The sequence below is a fragment of the Dermacentor variabilis genome, chromosome 7 (assembly GCF_050947875.1).
Source record: "Dermacentor variabilis isolate Ectoservices chromosome 7, ASM5094787v1, whole genome shotgun sequence".
NCBI lineage: Eukaryota > Metazoa > Arthropoda > Arachnida > Ixodida > Ixodidae > Dermacentor > Dermacentor variabilis.
The window spans coordinates 144,635,658-144,648,048 of NC_134574.1; the positions used below are offsets into that span (position 1 = coordinate 144,635,658).

General features: G+C 47.7%; 1 protein-coding gene across 2 annotated transcripts in view; it reads right to left on the reverse strand.

Annotated features, from left to right (window-relative positions):
- The window catches only part of LOC142588061 (uncharacterized), a 67,177-nt gene extending 58,720 nt beyond the window's left edge, over window positions 1–8,457 (reverse strand). For both annotated transcript variants that reach the window (XM_075699508.1, XM_075699506.1), the window contains exon 1: window positions 8,303–8,457. The gene's annotated coding sequence lies outside the window, so the exon portion shown is untranslated. The remainder of the gene's footprint in view (window positions 1–8,302) is intronic.
- Between the last annotated feature and the right edge of the window lie 3,934 nt (window positions 8,458–12,391).

The window sequence follows — 12,391 nt, forward strand, 5'->3', positions numbered from 1 at the left end:
ATTGCGGCTCTCGCTGTTCCCAATAAGTGAAAAGAATGCGGGCAACCGAGCGGCTCTTCTCTCTTTTTTTGCTAGTTGCAACTTCATGAAAACAGCAGACGACGACGACGACGACGGAGAAAAAAAAATAATCATTACGGAAATCGCCCGTTCTATTCAACGGTAACGTAGAAGTCATAAGGTAAAGGCTCGTGAAAGTAGACGAAAATTCAACTTGACGTTGGTGGAAGCTGAGCGCACATCTCACGCATTAACAGTGCCGTGCTGTGTTCTTCTGGGATGAACCATGTAAACTTGTTTCCCGGTTCACACATCCGTCTTTCCAGACAACTCACGCCAAGATACTCGTTTCTAACTTCGCCGATGTTGATGATTTATTGACATTCCCTTTGAAACTGGGCGGGGACAAACCGTCCCCCAGCCTGATTCAGTCACTCAGGCACCCTATCAATGTTCTTCATTCTAGAATTCTTGTGTGCATCTCTTTAATCTGCTCTATCTGCCATGTACCGCCGCATATGCTCGTAATGGATACGGTCGTACATGCCTCTTCCGTGCTTTTTTCCACCGATACTCTAAACGTCTCTTGCTTATCTCGACTGCTGACCGGTTCACACTTCAGTCCACTTTAAACCCAAGCGCTTCTGGAAGTTGTCCGTACGTTAAGTACTGATCTCGCTTGGTGATTAGATGACGTGTGCACCATGCCTCATCTAATTACGAATATTTGCTCCGGTGTGTTTCTGCCCTTAGGCAACCAACTCGAGTCTCAAACCGCGAGGCACTGACGTCGACGCCAGCACCGCCTCACGTAGAAGTGTGGTATCCAGGCGCCCTGTCCAAACTTATCCTAAAAGCTCCGACTGCGCCAGCTGACTCACGGACGGCGGAGCGTACGTCACTCCGAAACCGACAGCAGCGCCCCCACGAGTCTTCGCTTCACTCTAACGTGGTGACAAGTCACGTTGCGCAGCCGCTTTATAAATTCGATCCCTGATTGGCTGAACGCCAGCTCGATTCGACAGCGCCGAACTGTTCTTGCGAGACAAAGCGTCGTAACGCTTAACGATCCCAGCACCTGCGAACAAATAGCAAAAAAAAAAAAAAACAGGCTGGACAAAAAAAAATGCGGAGTTGACGAGATGGCGTGCCCATCCGGCTTAACGTGCCCAAAGAAAAAAAATAGAGCCAGCGGCACCACTGCGCATGCGCTGAATCCGTACAGCCTAGCGTTCTTTCGTAATATTTTGTGCGTGGGTTAATTTGTACGCCCGGCCTACAGTGTCCCCTAACTTCGTGTCCCCGACTTCTAAAAACCCCTGATCTCTCTCGTCTGTGTGCGGCTCAAGTTGCAGACGGCAACTGCTACGTCGCGCGAGACTGTGAAAAGCGCCGGCTAGACGAATCGGAAATGGTTAAGCGATGCAAATTAGAGAGATGCGCGGGGCCTAATTGATCGCGGTTTAAAGACGCAGGGTGCGAGAGAAGGCAGGTGCTAACGAGCGACGGACTGTCGTGAACAGGGAAGAGGGGGTCTTGGTTAGGAGAGAACGGGTCCCGCTACGACGGCGACAAAGACAGCCACGCGTCGCACCTCGGAAAAGGAGGAAAAAAAAAAAAAAGAAATCTGAGCAAGAAAAAAAAGCGGTTGAAGCAGCTTGCGACAGCATCCCGGATAGGCTGGCCAGCTATCGGCCAAAAACAAGCCATCGCCGCGAGCACCTGACGCCGAACGGGCGCAGCAATTTCTTTTTCTTTTTCGCAGTGCTTCGAGAGGAGCAGGAAATCGGCAACCACGTCGCCCGCCCGAACTCCGCCCGCCCGCACAATAATCACACCGGTGGACTCGCTTTTCAGGAAATGCTAGACACTGCGATGCGTGCAAAATAAGAGGAAGCCGTTGCGAGGGGATCCACGTTCGAAAAGCAGCGACCATCGCCGCAATAGCAGTGGTGAAGAACGAAAAAAAAAAAGATGAAAAAGCAACACACTGCAAAGGCGGGAGCGCGATGCAACCAGCCGACGTGAAGAAGCAAACGACGCCAGCAGCAGAAGGCGCGTCACCGTTCCCATGGCAACCAAAGATGGCGGACGCCGGAAAAAGACTTCTTGTTGCCACAAAAGCCCGGTGTGCGCTCCTCCGCGTGCGAAAACGAGTCATTCTTATTTTTCGCCATCCTCGCTAGCTCGGGGGAAGCCGTCGTCGAAGAGTTTTTTTGTCCTCAGCCGCTACTCTCTCTCTCTCTCTCTCCACTACCGACACACGCAAGAGGGAGGCCGCCCGTTTCCTTTTAAACGGGCCGTGGCAGGACAATTTCGGTCGCTTTCTTAGCCAGCCAGCCACGCGGATTCTCGCTCTTCGAGTCGACGCGCTTCGTCGCCCATTCGCCTGCAGGCCAGGCGAAGCACATCTCCCAAACATACACGACTAGATTGGAGGGAGGCCAATTCGCAGAAGGCCTTTTCACAGCCAACCGCACCGCACTCACAAGCAAGCAGACGTAACGCGCTAACGAGGCTCTGTTCCCTAACTAGTCAGGTTTAAGTACGCAGTTTGCTAGCGCGGAGGCTTCACAGCGATCTAGACCATGTATGTACTTCTCACCAAGCTCTAAATGACCCGCGAATCGCGTTGACTGTTTTGGAACTCACGCAGGGAAATAAAAAGGCATTGTCCACTGCTGCGACGATGTGTTCTGTGGTAACGTCGCCGTGGCATTCCTTCCCCCCCCCCCCCTCCCTTCGTGAGGTCAAGTCTAGTTACTCCCGGGTACAGCCCAGGCTACTGGCTACGTCATCCGTGGCATCGTAGCTGCGGGGAGATGCATACGCGCAGACACGACTCTTGTCGTTGTATAATGCTCGCTTCTCACGATTATTATCAACAGGTCACATGTTTACAGGGGTAACCCCCCCCCCCTCCCCATCGCGATCGCCACATGGCAATCGCGATAAAAAAGAAAATTGCACTCGCTTCCCTCCCCCCTACCTTTTTTTTTTTTTCTTTAATTGTATCGTTGCTCCGCCGCGGAAGGCAACACGTGGCGGCATCCAGAGTTGAAATCAACGGCATCCAGACGAATATGTTCCATGCTCGATGTGTTTTCTTGAGGCAACTTCTGAACCTTCGAAAAGTCAAAGGAGCCCACGCTACCCGTCTCTAAAGCTCTTTAAACCACGCACAAAAGGGAGATAAAACAAATAGAAAGCGGTGATACTCGCGTGCCCCAAGAGAAGCAACCCACACTTTCTTTCTTTTTCCAGTCTGATAGCGAAATGGGAAGGGACTGCGACGGCGTAATCGCCTCCAAATTGCTCGCCCTATCTCGGCTCCAGGGGACAGCCGAGGCTACCGTCTACGTCGTCCCGTAGCACGGTAGCTGCGGGGACACGCATACGCACAGAGAAGACTCTTGCCGTTGTATAGCGCTCGCCTCTCACGATTATCATCAACAGGTCACATGTTCACCGGGGCAACCCCCCAACATCCAGGCGATTGCACAAGTCAGCAGGGTCGAGTTGGTTTTGAACGCGTCTCGCAGGCAACAAGGTTGTGCGCGTGTGACGATGACGCCCCGAAGAGAAACGTGACGGCTTCCGTCGCGTCTGTTCGCTTCAAGCAGCGCCTCCTCTATTTTTTCAATGCCCGGCAGAAGGGCTCCCCGTCGCCCTGCGACCCCTTTCCTGTCGCCCTCTCTTATTCACCAAATTTTGCCGCCAGTGGCGCTGCCGGCTGACACTATGGGACTATGCAGCGGCCGTCCCGGCTACGCGTGGATCGCTGCTTTTCTTGTCTTCCCTGTTCGCCAAAGCAAGGCTTCGCTGCTCTAGCACGCTTTCTCCATGCACAAGAAACGTGCATCTTTTGACGTTGACGGTTCCCATCCGCCGCATTCACGATGCGGTACTGTTGTGTGCCTATGTGCGCGTCAAGTGCGAGACGCAAGGACCCTGGAGTGTCATTTCACGAGATCCCGGCTGACCTCGAACTTCGACAGCAGTGGATCAAGGTGATTTCACGCAAGGATTGGGAGCCCAATTCTACTTCAAATTATTCAGTAGTGTGCAGTAAACACTTCGTGCCCACTGATTTTAAAGAGAATGTGAAAATCCGCCAGTTAAAGAAGGGAGCAGTGCCAAGTGTGTTCCCCTCCTATCCTTCATACAAGCAGCCTGCACCTTCGAAGCGGCGCAGTGACCCTGGCACTCGGAAGCGAGCATCGGAGCTAGGCACCAGCGGATGCCGTGCCAAGAAACGAATCAAAGCGGCACTTTCAGCCGACGTGAGCGCCTTAGGACCCGTTGACAGTACTGCGGGGCCCGAGGACGCCTCAGCAGCTGTCGTGGAGCCAAGCAACGCGCTACTGTGCGACAGTACGGCCCCAGCCCCGTCGTCCTCGGCTCATCCGCCGCTTGATTCCAGCATCAACGAGGAGCACACCGCACCGGCTCGTGTCCGGCTATCTGCGTTCGCAAGGCGAAAGTTTGGAACTCAGACGGACTCTGCCAGAACAAGCTCCAGCAGTTTTGTCCACCACAGGAGGTGTAGACAAAAGGAGCGCGACCTACGGCTCCAGATTGCGAGACTGAGGCAGACAGTCGACAAATATAAGGAGGAACTGCGCGAACTGAAGAATAATTCAAGCGTGAGTGCTTTTCTGGTTGTTGCTGCCGATGATGAGCAGAAAAAAGTGAAAGCTGCATTTATTTTAGATCAAGTCAAGAATTACAGCAAGAAGAGAGCAACATGGGGTGAAACGACTGTCAGATACTGTGTTGTTCTGAGTAACTTATCCACTAAAGCCTACGAATACATCCGCTTCGAAGGGCTGCTGCGCTTGCCATGCAGGAATACACTGCACAAATACATAGGCACGTCAACTGGGGAGGCGGGCTTCAGTCCACTAGTGCGTTTAAGACTTAAAACAGAGCTTGAAAACTTACCTGCAGATCAGTCGAAAGTGTGCAGCTTGATTGTGGATGAAATGCACATAAGGCAGAAGCTGGAGTACAACAAGCAGCGCGATGCATTCATTGGTGACGTCAGCATGAGCTCTGATTTAGCGCACTTGACGCCAAGTAACAAAAACGACCACCTTGCAAACTCACTCCTTTGCTTCCTCCTTTGTGGCCTAGCTGGTCATTTTAAAATACCAGTAGGCTATTTCTTCACAAAATGCTGCTCAGGATCCGACCTCGCTGCGACGATTGCACATGTTGTGAAGAAAACAGAAGAATTAGGATTTGAGATTGTCCGTCTTGTGGCCGACAACCATAAAACCAATGTTTCAGCAATGGACATTTTGTGCAAAGGGCAGGCACAGATATCAGCACCACATCCATCTGACCCATCAAGACGCCTCCTCTTGGCATTCGACCAGTGCCATATTCTGAAAAATATACGATCCCAGTTTTTCGCAAAATGCATAGGCGGAAAAAAGGAGATTTCTTCAGCCCCTTTGAAGGAGCTCTATAACATGCAGAAAGGATCCACGGTGAAACCAGTGAGGTTCCTGACACGTAAACACCTTTACCCTACTAATCTGGAGAAGATGAGTGTCAGACATGCTGTGCAGATTTTCTCGCCCCCTGTCACAGCTGCACTGCAGTATATGAAAGACCAGGCTGGACACACGTGTGATGCTGAGTTTGCCACAGTGGGCCCTGCTGTAGAATTCATGATAGCAGTGCATAGATGGTTTGTTTTTATGGATGTGAGCAACACACAGCAACACATCCACAAGAAAGACCCAGACACGAGGCACTTCAGTGATCCCAATGATTCAAGGTTGCAGTGGCTTGAAGAAACCTTCCTAGCATATCTCAAGAGACTAAAAGGTGAAAGTCACCCCGACAATTTTTTGAGCAAGTAAACCTACAGTGCACTTGTGTTTACGACACTCTCTAATTTCATGTGCATTAGGTTTCTTTTGAATGAAAAAAAATTCATTTTCGTCCTCACAAGAAAATTCTCTAGTGACCCCATTGAGGAATTCTTCGGTTTTCTACGCAGAACAGCTGGATGCAACGACGCAATGGACATGAGAAGTGTGCTCTGTGGCATTGAAAAAATGCTAAAGACTGGTATTGTTTCTTCGTCACTCAGAAGCAATGTCAATGCATCGGCATCATTTTGTGCTGCCACGGCAGTCCAGGGCCCGAGCACCCAGAAAGTCAGCCGCCTCGAGAAGCCATTTTTTCCGTTGACAGCAGAACATCGGTTGCGAGAAGTATGCACCTGGCCGAACCAGTGGCTTCCCAACCCAGAGATTGCCAGCATAGCCCTGATTGGAGGATATATAGCCCGTGTCGTAGCAGAGAAGGTGAGCTGCCAGTACTGCATTGATACAGTCGAAAAGCCAAAAGGAAATGCTCCTGTAGATGGGCTTATAGCTTATCAGGACAGGGGCGGACTGAAGTATCCCACAAGAGAACTAATCACAGTGTTGATCAGTCTCCAGAGGTTTGTGGACATTGTGTTGTACTACAGGAAAGCCATTGAAAAACCTCTAGAAGCCAGCGTGGAGCGTGCTGTTGCCATTTTGATGGATGCTCCAATCTTGCAGTGCAGAAATCAAGATGCGAGTCACAGGAAGCAGTTCCTGGAAGTTCTGTGCCGCAAGTTTATTAAACCATTGCTCAGCAACCATGCCATGAACGTTACAGATAAGAACTCTGTGATGAAAATGTATGCGAAAAAACCACTCTCACGCAAAGTGCTAAAATTGTAGCACTTCTAACGTGTTTGTCCTTGTTCTGTGATTGATCCACTGTGGAAAAAATATATTCTATTCCCCCTTTGTCCTCGCATTTAAGTCTTCCGCTTATAATTGGACTAAAGAAGTCATAAAAAAACTAAGGGTACTTTTTGGGAGCTAAATAGGGTTGCCTCAAAAAAAAAAGCTTATAAGGAAGCATTTCTTCAGGGGTTAAAACTGTACAGCAAGCAAATGAAACGGGCGTCCTCAGGTCGTAAAAGCTGCTTTCTTGCTTGATATAAAAATAGTTAATACCAATACAGTGCTTACCAGGCAAGGACCAGGTGCAGAAACTGTATCGGCAGCTAACGATGAACACCAGAACCGCGCCGTTTGAGGAAAGGATTTGAGAGATGGAATGAAAGCAGGCCAGTAGTAAAGGGCTCCGGTTAAATTTCAACCGCTTGGGGTAATCTAACGTGCACTGATGTCGCACAGTGCACGAGTGCTTCTCGTATTTCGCGTCGATCGAGATGCGGCCACCGCAACCAAAATTCGCGTATTCGGTTGCCATAACCACTGAGCCGCCGCTGCGGCAAGAATGATCCGTCTGCGTTTTCGACAAACTCAGAAGTGCGTTTTCGACAGCATAGACCATCATGGTACAAGCGCAAGCGAAAAAGCACGGCCTCGCCTGGCCTACCATACCTCGTCTGCGCTTGCCTGTACTCGCGATAGTGTCAGCCAGCAACGCCGCACTGCGGCCAGCGTGCGAAACGTGGCGTCCCGCGCGCTCCCTTTGTTCAGTACCCTTTCTGACGGGCATTGAAAAAATAGAGGAGGCGCTGCTTCAAGCTAGGATGCACGGATGATCGCAACAGCTGTAACGAAGCCCCAGCAAACGGCTTCGCCCGATGCTTGCCTACCGTTTCATTTCCTCGACGGTGGGAACACACCGTTTCTTCCGGAACCTTATTTTTTTTTCCCCCTTTTTTACATACGGGAGGTACCGCTCTCTAAAGCGTCTCGTTTCTACCTAAAGCAAATGTTCCCAGCGCAATAAAAACTTGAAAGCAAGTGAAGCTAGGTCACCGAGGCATGCCTCAAAGCGGTGACTGAGTGGATTGCCTGAAGTTCGCCAGTCTAGCGAGCCGGAATTCGACGCGATGCGCAACATTTAGGCCAGATATCCCGAACGCTTTTTTTTATTTCCATTAACTTGACCTTCGACAATCGCCTACCGACGGCCGAGAAGCTCGGAGTGCCGCTACGCTTGCAGACGCACATTTCGCGATCGCGAGAGACGACGCACACGAACCACATGTAGCTCGTTACTTTCTTGTCACTTTTATCGAGCTGCATCATCGACAGACGTAGGGAGGGGGGAAGTGGCAACGAACGAGCTCGTCGAGAGGAGAGACACGTTGTTTGCGGTAGTGGTGTGGGGGACGATCACCAACATTTAAGCCTCGACCCACATGTGAGAGCGTCGTGGGGGTGAGCCAAAGTCGCGTCGGGTCGGCGTTTATCCGTGACATTCAATCTGCTCGCGAACGACTTCGCGACGCGCGGCGACAATCTAGGAAACGATGCTGGTCACTTACGGTGAAACGGTTCGGCGAAAGCGGCGAAACATTCCTAAAGTTGTTCCACCTCGTGTGCGATGCTATGCTGGCTTGTATCCTTGTGTACGTAGCAGCGTTTGGCTCTTCCGGTAGGCGCCGCTCACCACCGGGCCCCGGCTTCGCCGCAAAAAACAACTTATTTTATAATAGGCCGAAAGTTTTGCTTGCGCACACTTTGAGTATTTACGATTTCGTTCGCGGCCTCGTCGCATAAAAATTGAAAACGAGTAGGAGTCGCGAGTTATCGGCTTTTGCCGAAAAGTGGGGAGTCGTGTACAGTTTACGGTAACAGCCGAACGGCGCGCCCGTGACGTAGTTCCGGGGCCGCATGTTTAACTTCCGGTAACCTGAGATCGAGAGATGTGGTTTGCGGGAAAGCCTACGGAGAGGAAGTAAAAAAGAAAGCAGAACCTGTTAATGTTAATTGAGATCATGCAAGCGTATGAATGCTGTACTTATGGTTCAGAGTTGCCGGATTGAAAGTGCATAGTAACGTTATTGTAATTAATAAAAACGAATAATGAAAATTTTCTTCCTCGCATTTTTTTTTTCCAGAACGGTGCGTTGCAGTGGATTTACGAAGTCACATAACGAGCCCCGCCATATGGTTCGAGATTTTATAGAACAAAAATCTGAAAAATAACGATATAACCAGGCTAGACCAGAGACATAACTGAGACACCTCATATAGAAAAATATAACTTCTCATGAATTCGCAAATTAAAAAAATAATAATTAAAAGCCGAGAGCATTAAATACAATGCGTCAGCACATGAAAGCCAATTAAGTGTCCTGGTGTAGACATAGAACAACTATGCAAAAGACACAATTAAGCCGTGCAAAACTATTTTCTGTGCACTATTAACAAGGCAATGCAGTCAGTCCTTGGCATGATTTATGGTGCATGTGAGCACAGCGTCACAAAAGTTTATTATAAGTCACAAAATCAAAAGCAGTGGCAAGAGTGCTGACAAGCACATGCTGAACACAAACAGATTTGTTCTATTCCTTTAAAAAAATATTTCAAATGCAAGACCTGCAATACCTCAAAAGTGCCTTTTAAGTGTCAGTTATATGGTAGGCATCGAGAAACATACTTTCTGTGCAGCAACAAACAAATGAAAAATATGGGCGAGGGCTACCGTTTCACCATGTCACTACATCAAGTGTTCCAGCAAAAGACTGTGCGAAAGTGTTTGAAACAATCCAGTTGAGAAAAAGAAAAAAAAAGAATTGAAATTCTATTACAAACCAAAACCGCAATCTGATAATGAGGCATGCAACAGTCGGGAACTCCAGGGTCCTTTTGACAACCTGGAGTTCTGTGATGTGCACCTAAATGCAAGTACATAAGCGTTTTAGAATTTCCCCTCCATCAAAATGCAGCTGCCAAAGCCAGGATCAAACCTGTCACCATGAGCTTGGCAGCGCAATGTCGCAACATACCCTATAGAAAAAGAGGGGTCATATTTTATTTTTGCAAAAGTTTGCTCATTGTATTAAGCTTTACAACTAAGTATGACAAATTATTATTTGATCCAGCACACATTGTACTCATAAAATTGAAAATGGAGAATGCTCAAGGCTTGTCCACCCAGTAGTAATCACTCTGTGATAAGTCATGGGTGTTAATCAACTCTCAACCCAATGGGACACTTGCACGTACCTTGGCGCAGAATTCACCATCGGAGTTAACTTATGAAACTAATTAATTACCCTGTTACCCGATTATTCTTATTCCTCTTGTTCCTTTAATTCAGCGTGCTGTGCTATTCTGTTCATTTCTATTTTTTCCCACACCCTGGAACTTTTATCTGTAAATGAAAACTTCCAAATGTTAATTCAGTTTGTCCTTGTTTTTTTTTTTAACCAGCATATTCATGACCAATACCTCATTGTGGTTACGCACCACCGAACGTCAAGAACAACATCGACAACTACCAAAACCATCGCTCCTTGCCATCCAAGCTTCAGCTTGGTAATGGCGATGAAACTTGGAAGAAATCCACAGAGATAATGCGTGGCAACATCAGTTCATTGTAACTTTACTGACAGAGAGCATAGCGGAAGATTGTTTTAACCAACCGTACCCATCAAGCGGTGTTGACTTATTACCAATACACTTTTTGAAATCGCTAACAGATGGTTTTGGATCATCACAAGGTCCATCCTCAGACTAAAGCCACAAACTTCCCCTGCTTTTAAGGTGTTCAAAGGGAAAAACTTTCATCCAGACGAGTGTAGCATGAAGCTACTAAGTAAACCTAAGCAGGTGTCCCTCAAAGCCCTGCAGTTGAAGAAAAATTCATTCTGGTGCAAGGACTGAACTTTTCAGGGGCAGTTGCCCTACCATCTGGGCAAATTAGCTTTTTTTTTTTCTCATTACAAAGAAGCAAAGCTGCAGCATTTACAGCAGCACAATATACAACGCGAGTCAATACACAGGCAAATTCAAACACAAATCAGAGAAAAACTCAATTCATCCCTTTAATGCCCCCGTATCCCAGTTATGTGAATTAACTACTCCTGGAAGATGTTTCTGGTTGTTTGTGGTGGTTCGGCACTTCTGTCAGTCTTGCCCTCCAGCAACTGCGTAATCCAACACGATAAACGAGCATGTAGAGCAAGGTTTTGTATTTTGTTTCATCGAGGTACAAGTAGATACTGACTGGATTAGATTTGAACTTTATTCAATGTTCATCGTACAGCATCCCAAGAAGATACTGCATCCCAATAATTAATAATGCAGTGATAAATAACCTCTGGTATTTTTCATAATCTGCAATTAAAAGTATCTGACCAAGAGACTAGCAGGTTGCAGAGCGAGGCCAAATTAATGGACAACTTGATGTGCAGGGATAAAGTGCTACATCTACGAATATTTATGCCAGCACATTCAATGTGTAGCCAGCGTTTGTGGTGGATTTGCACAGGGTTTGATAATTGCAGCAACGAGAGAGTGCTTTAGTTCGTTGTCTCCGATGGTTTGCTCTTCTTGCAGTTCATCCACTTAGGCATTAATGAGTTTCCTGGCTTCATTTCTGACAAGCACTCAAAACAGAGGTGTGCGCTGTCCAGTCAGTGTGGCAACATAACAAAGAAGCAGAACGAATGTATCACCACCCGGTCTTTAGCAGAGCAAGGGAGGCACTCAACTTAAAGGAGCATTAAAATGAAACACTAAATCAGTTTAGACTGACAAAGCATCCTTTCAAAGCTTTGTTATTGTTAATTTTGCTGTAATGGGCTTGATTATGAGAAGAGAAAATTAAGGTGAAAGTTTCTCTTTTTTTTTAAGCTTCACTCTGATACGTCAGTGTGCCGCTGTAAATTTCAAGGTATTCTTCTTTTTTTTCCGTACTTGGGTCGTCGCGGGTTGTCGTGGGTCAGAAAAAAAGTTTTTAAGTCCTCCCAGGTTCAGCTTTTGGCTTCTTTAGAAAATGTAGTCCATCTTCATCTAGAAAAAAATAACTAGGCCCGAGCAGACATCGTCTGCTGGGGCCGTCGTTTGCCAAGCTGGTGCGGAAACTTCAAGGCAGTGTTGCCACCTGTCTTTAGTTTCGAGTCTTTTCTGGAGTATCAAGTGCCTCCCTGCAGTAAGAGTGACCTTTTTGGTATTGTAGAAGGGCTATTTACTAACACAGCTCAAATTATTTTTCTCTTTAGAGTCCCTTTACTGCTATTAGCGTCAATGTTGCACAAATTCAAGACGGTGCATCTGCTTGCTGGCTTTATACAGCCCAAAAGATACACATCTCAGCAGTGCATGCCTAGCTGTAATACCTGCCTAGCCGAAGCACTGTGAGTGTGTTGCAAATCTTAGCAGCATTGGAGACATCCTTTTTCGACATCTAAGAAAACATCTTCGAAGCCCAAACAATCGGGCACTTTTGGAACCATCTGGAAGATGTCTATGCAACGCGATGGCATCTCGCACTCAAAAAAAAAAAAGCTAAGAAAAGCACCCATCTGTTTTTTAACACTTTACATGTGCAAACCTATAAAAAGGACACCGTAGTCTAGATTAAGCACGCAACAAAACGTGACTACGCTTGTAACCACATGAAA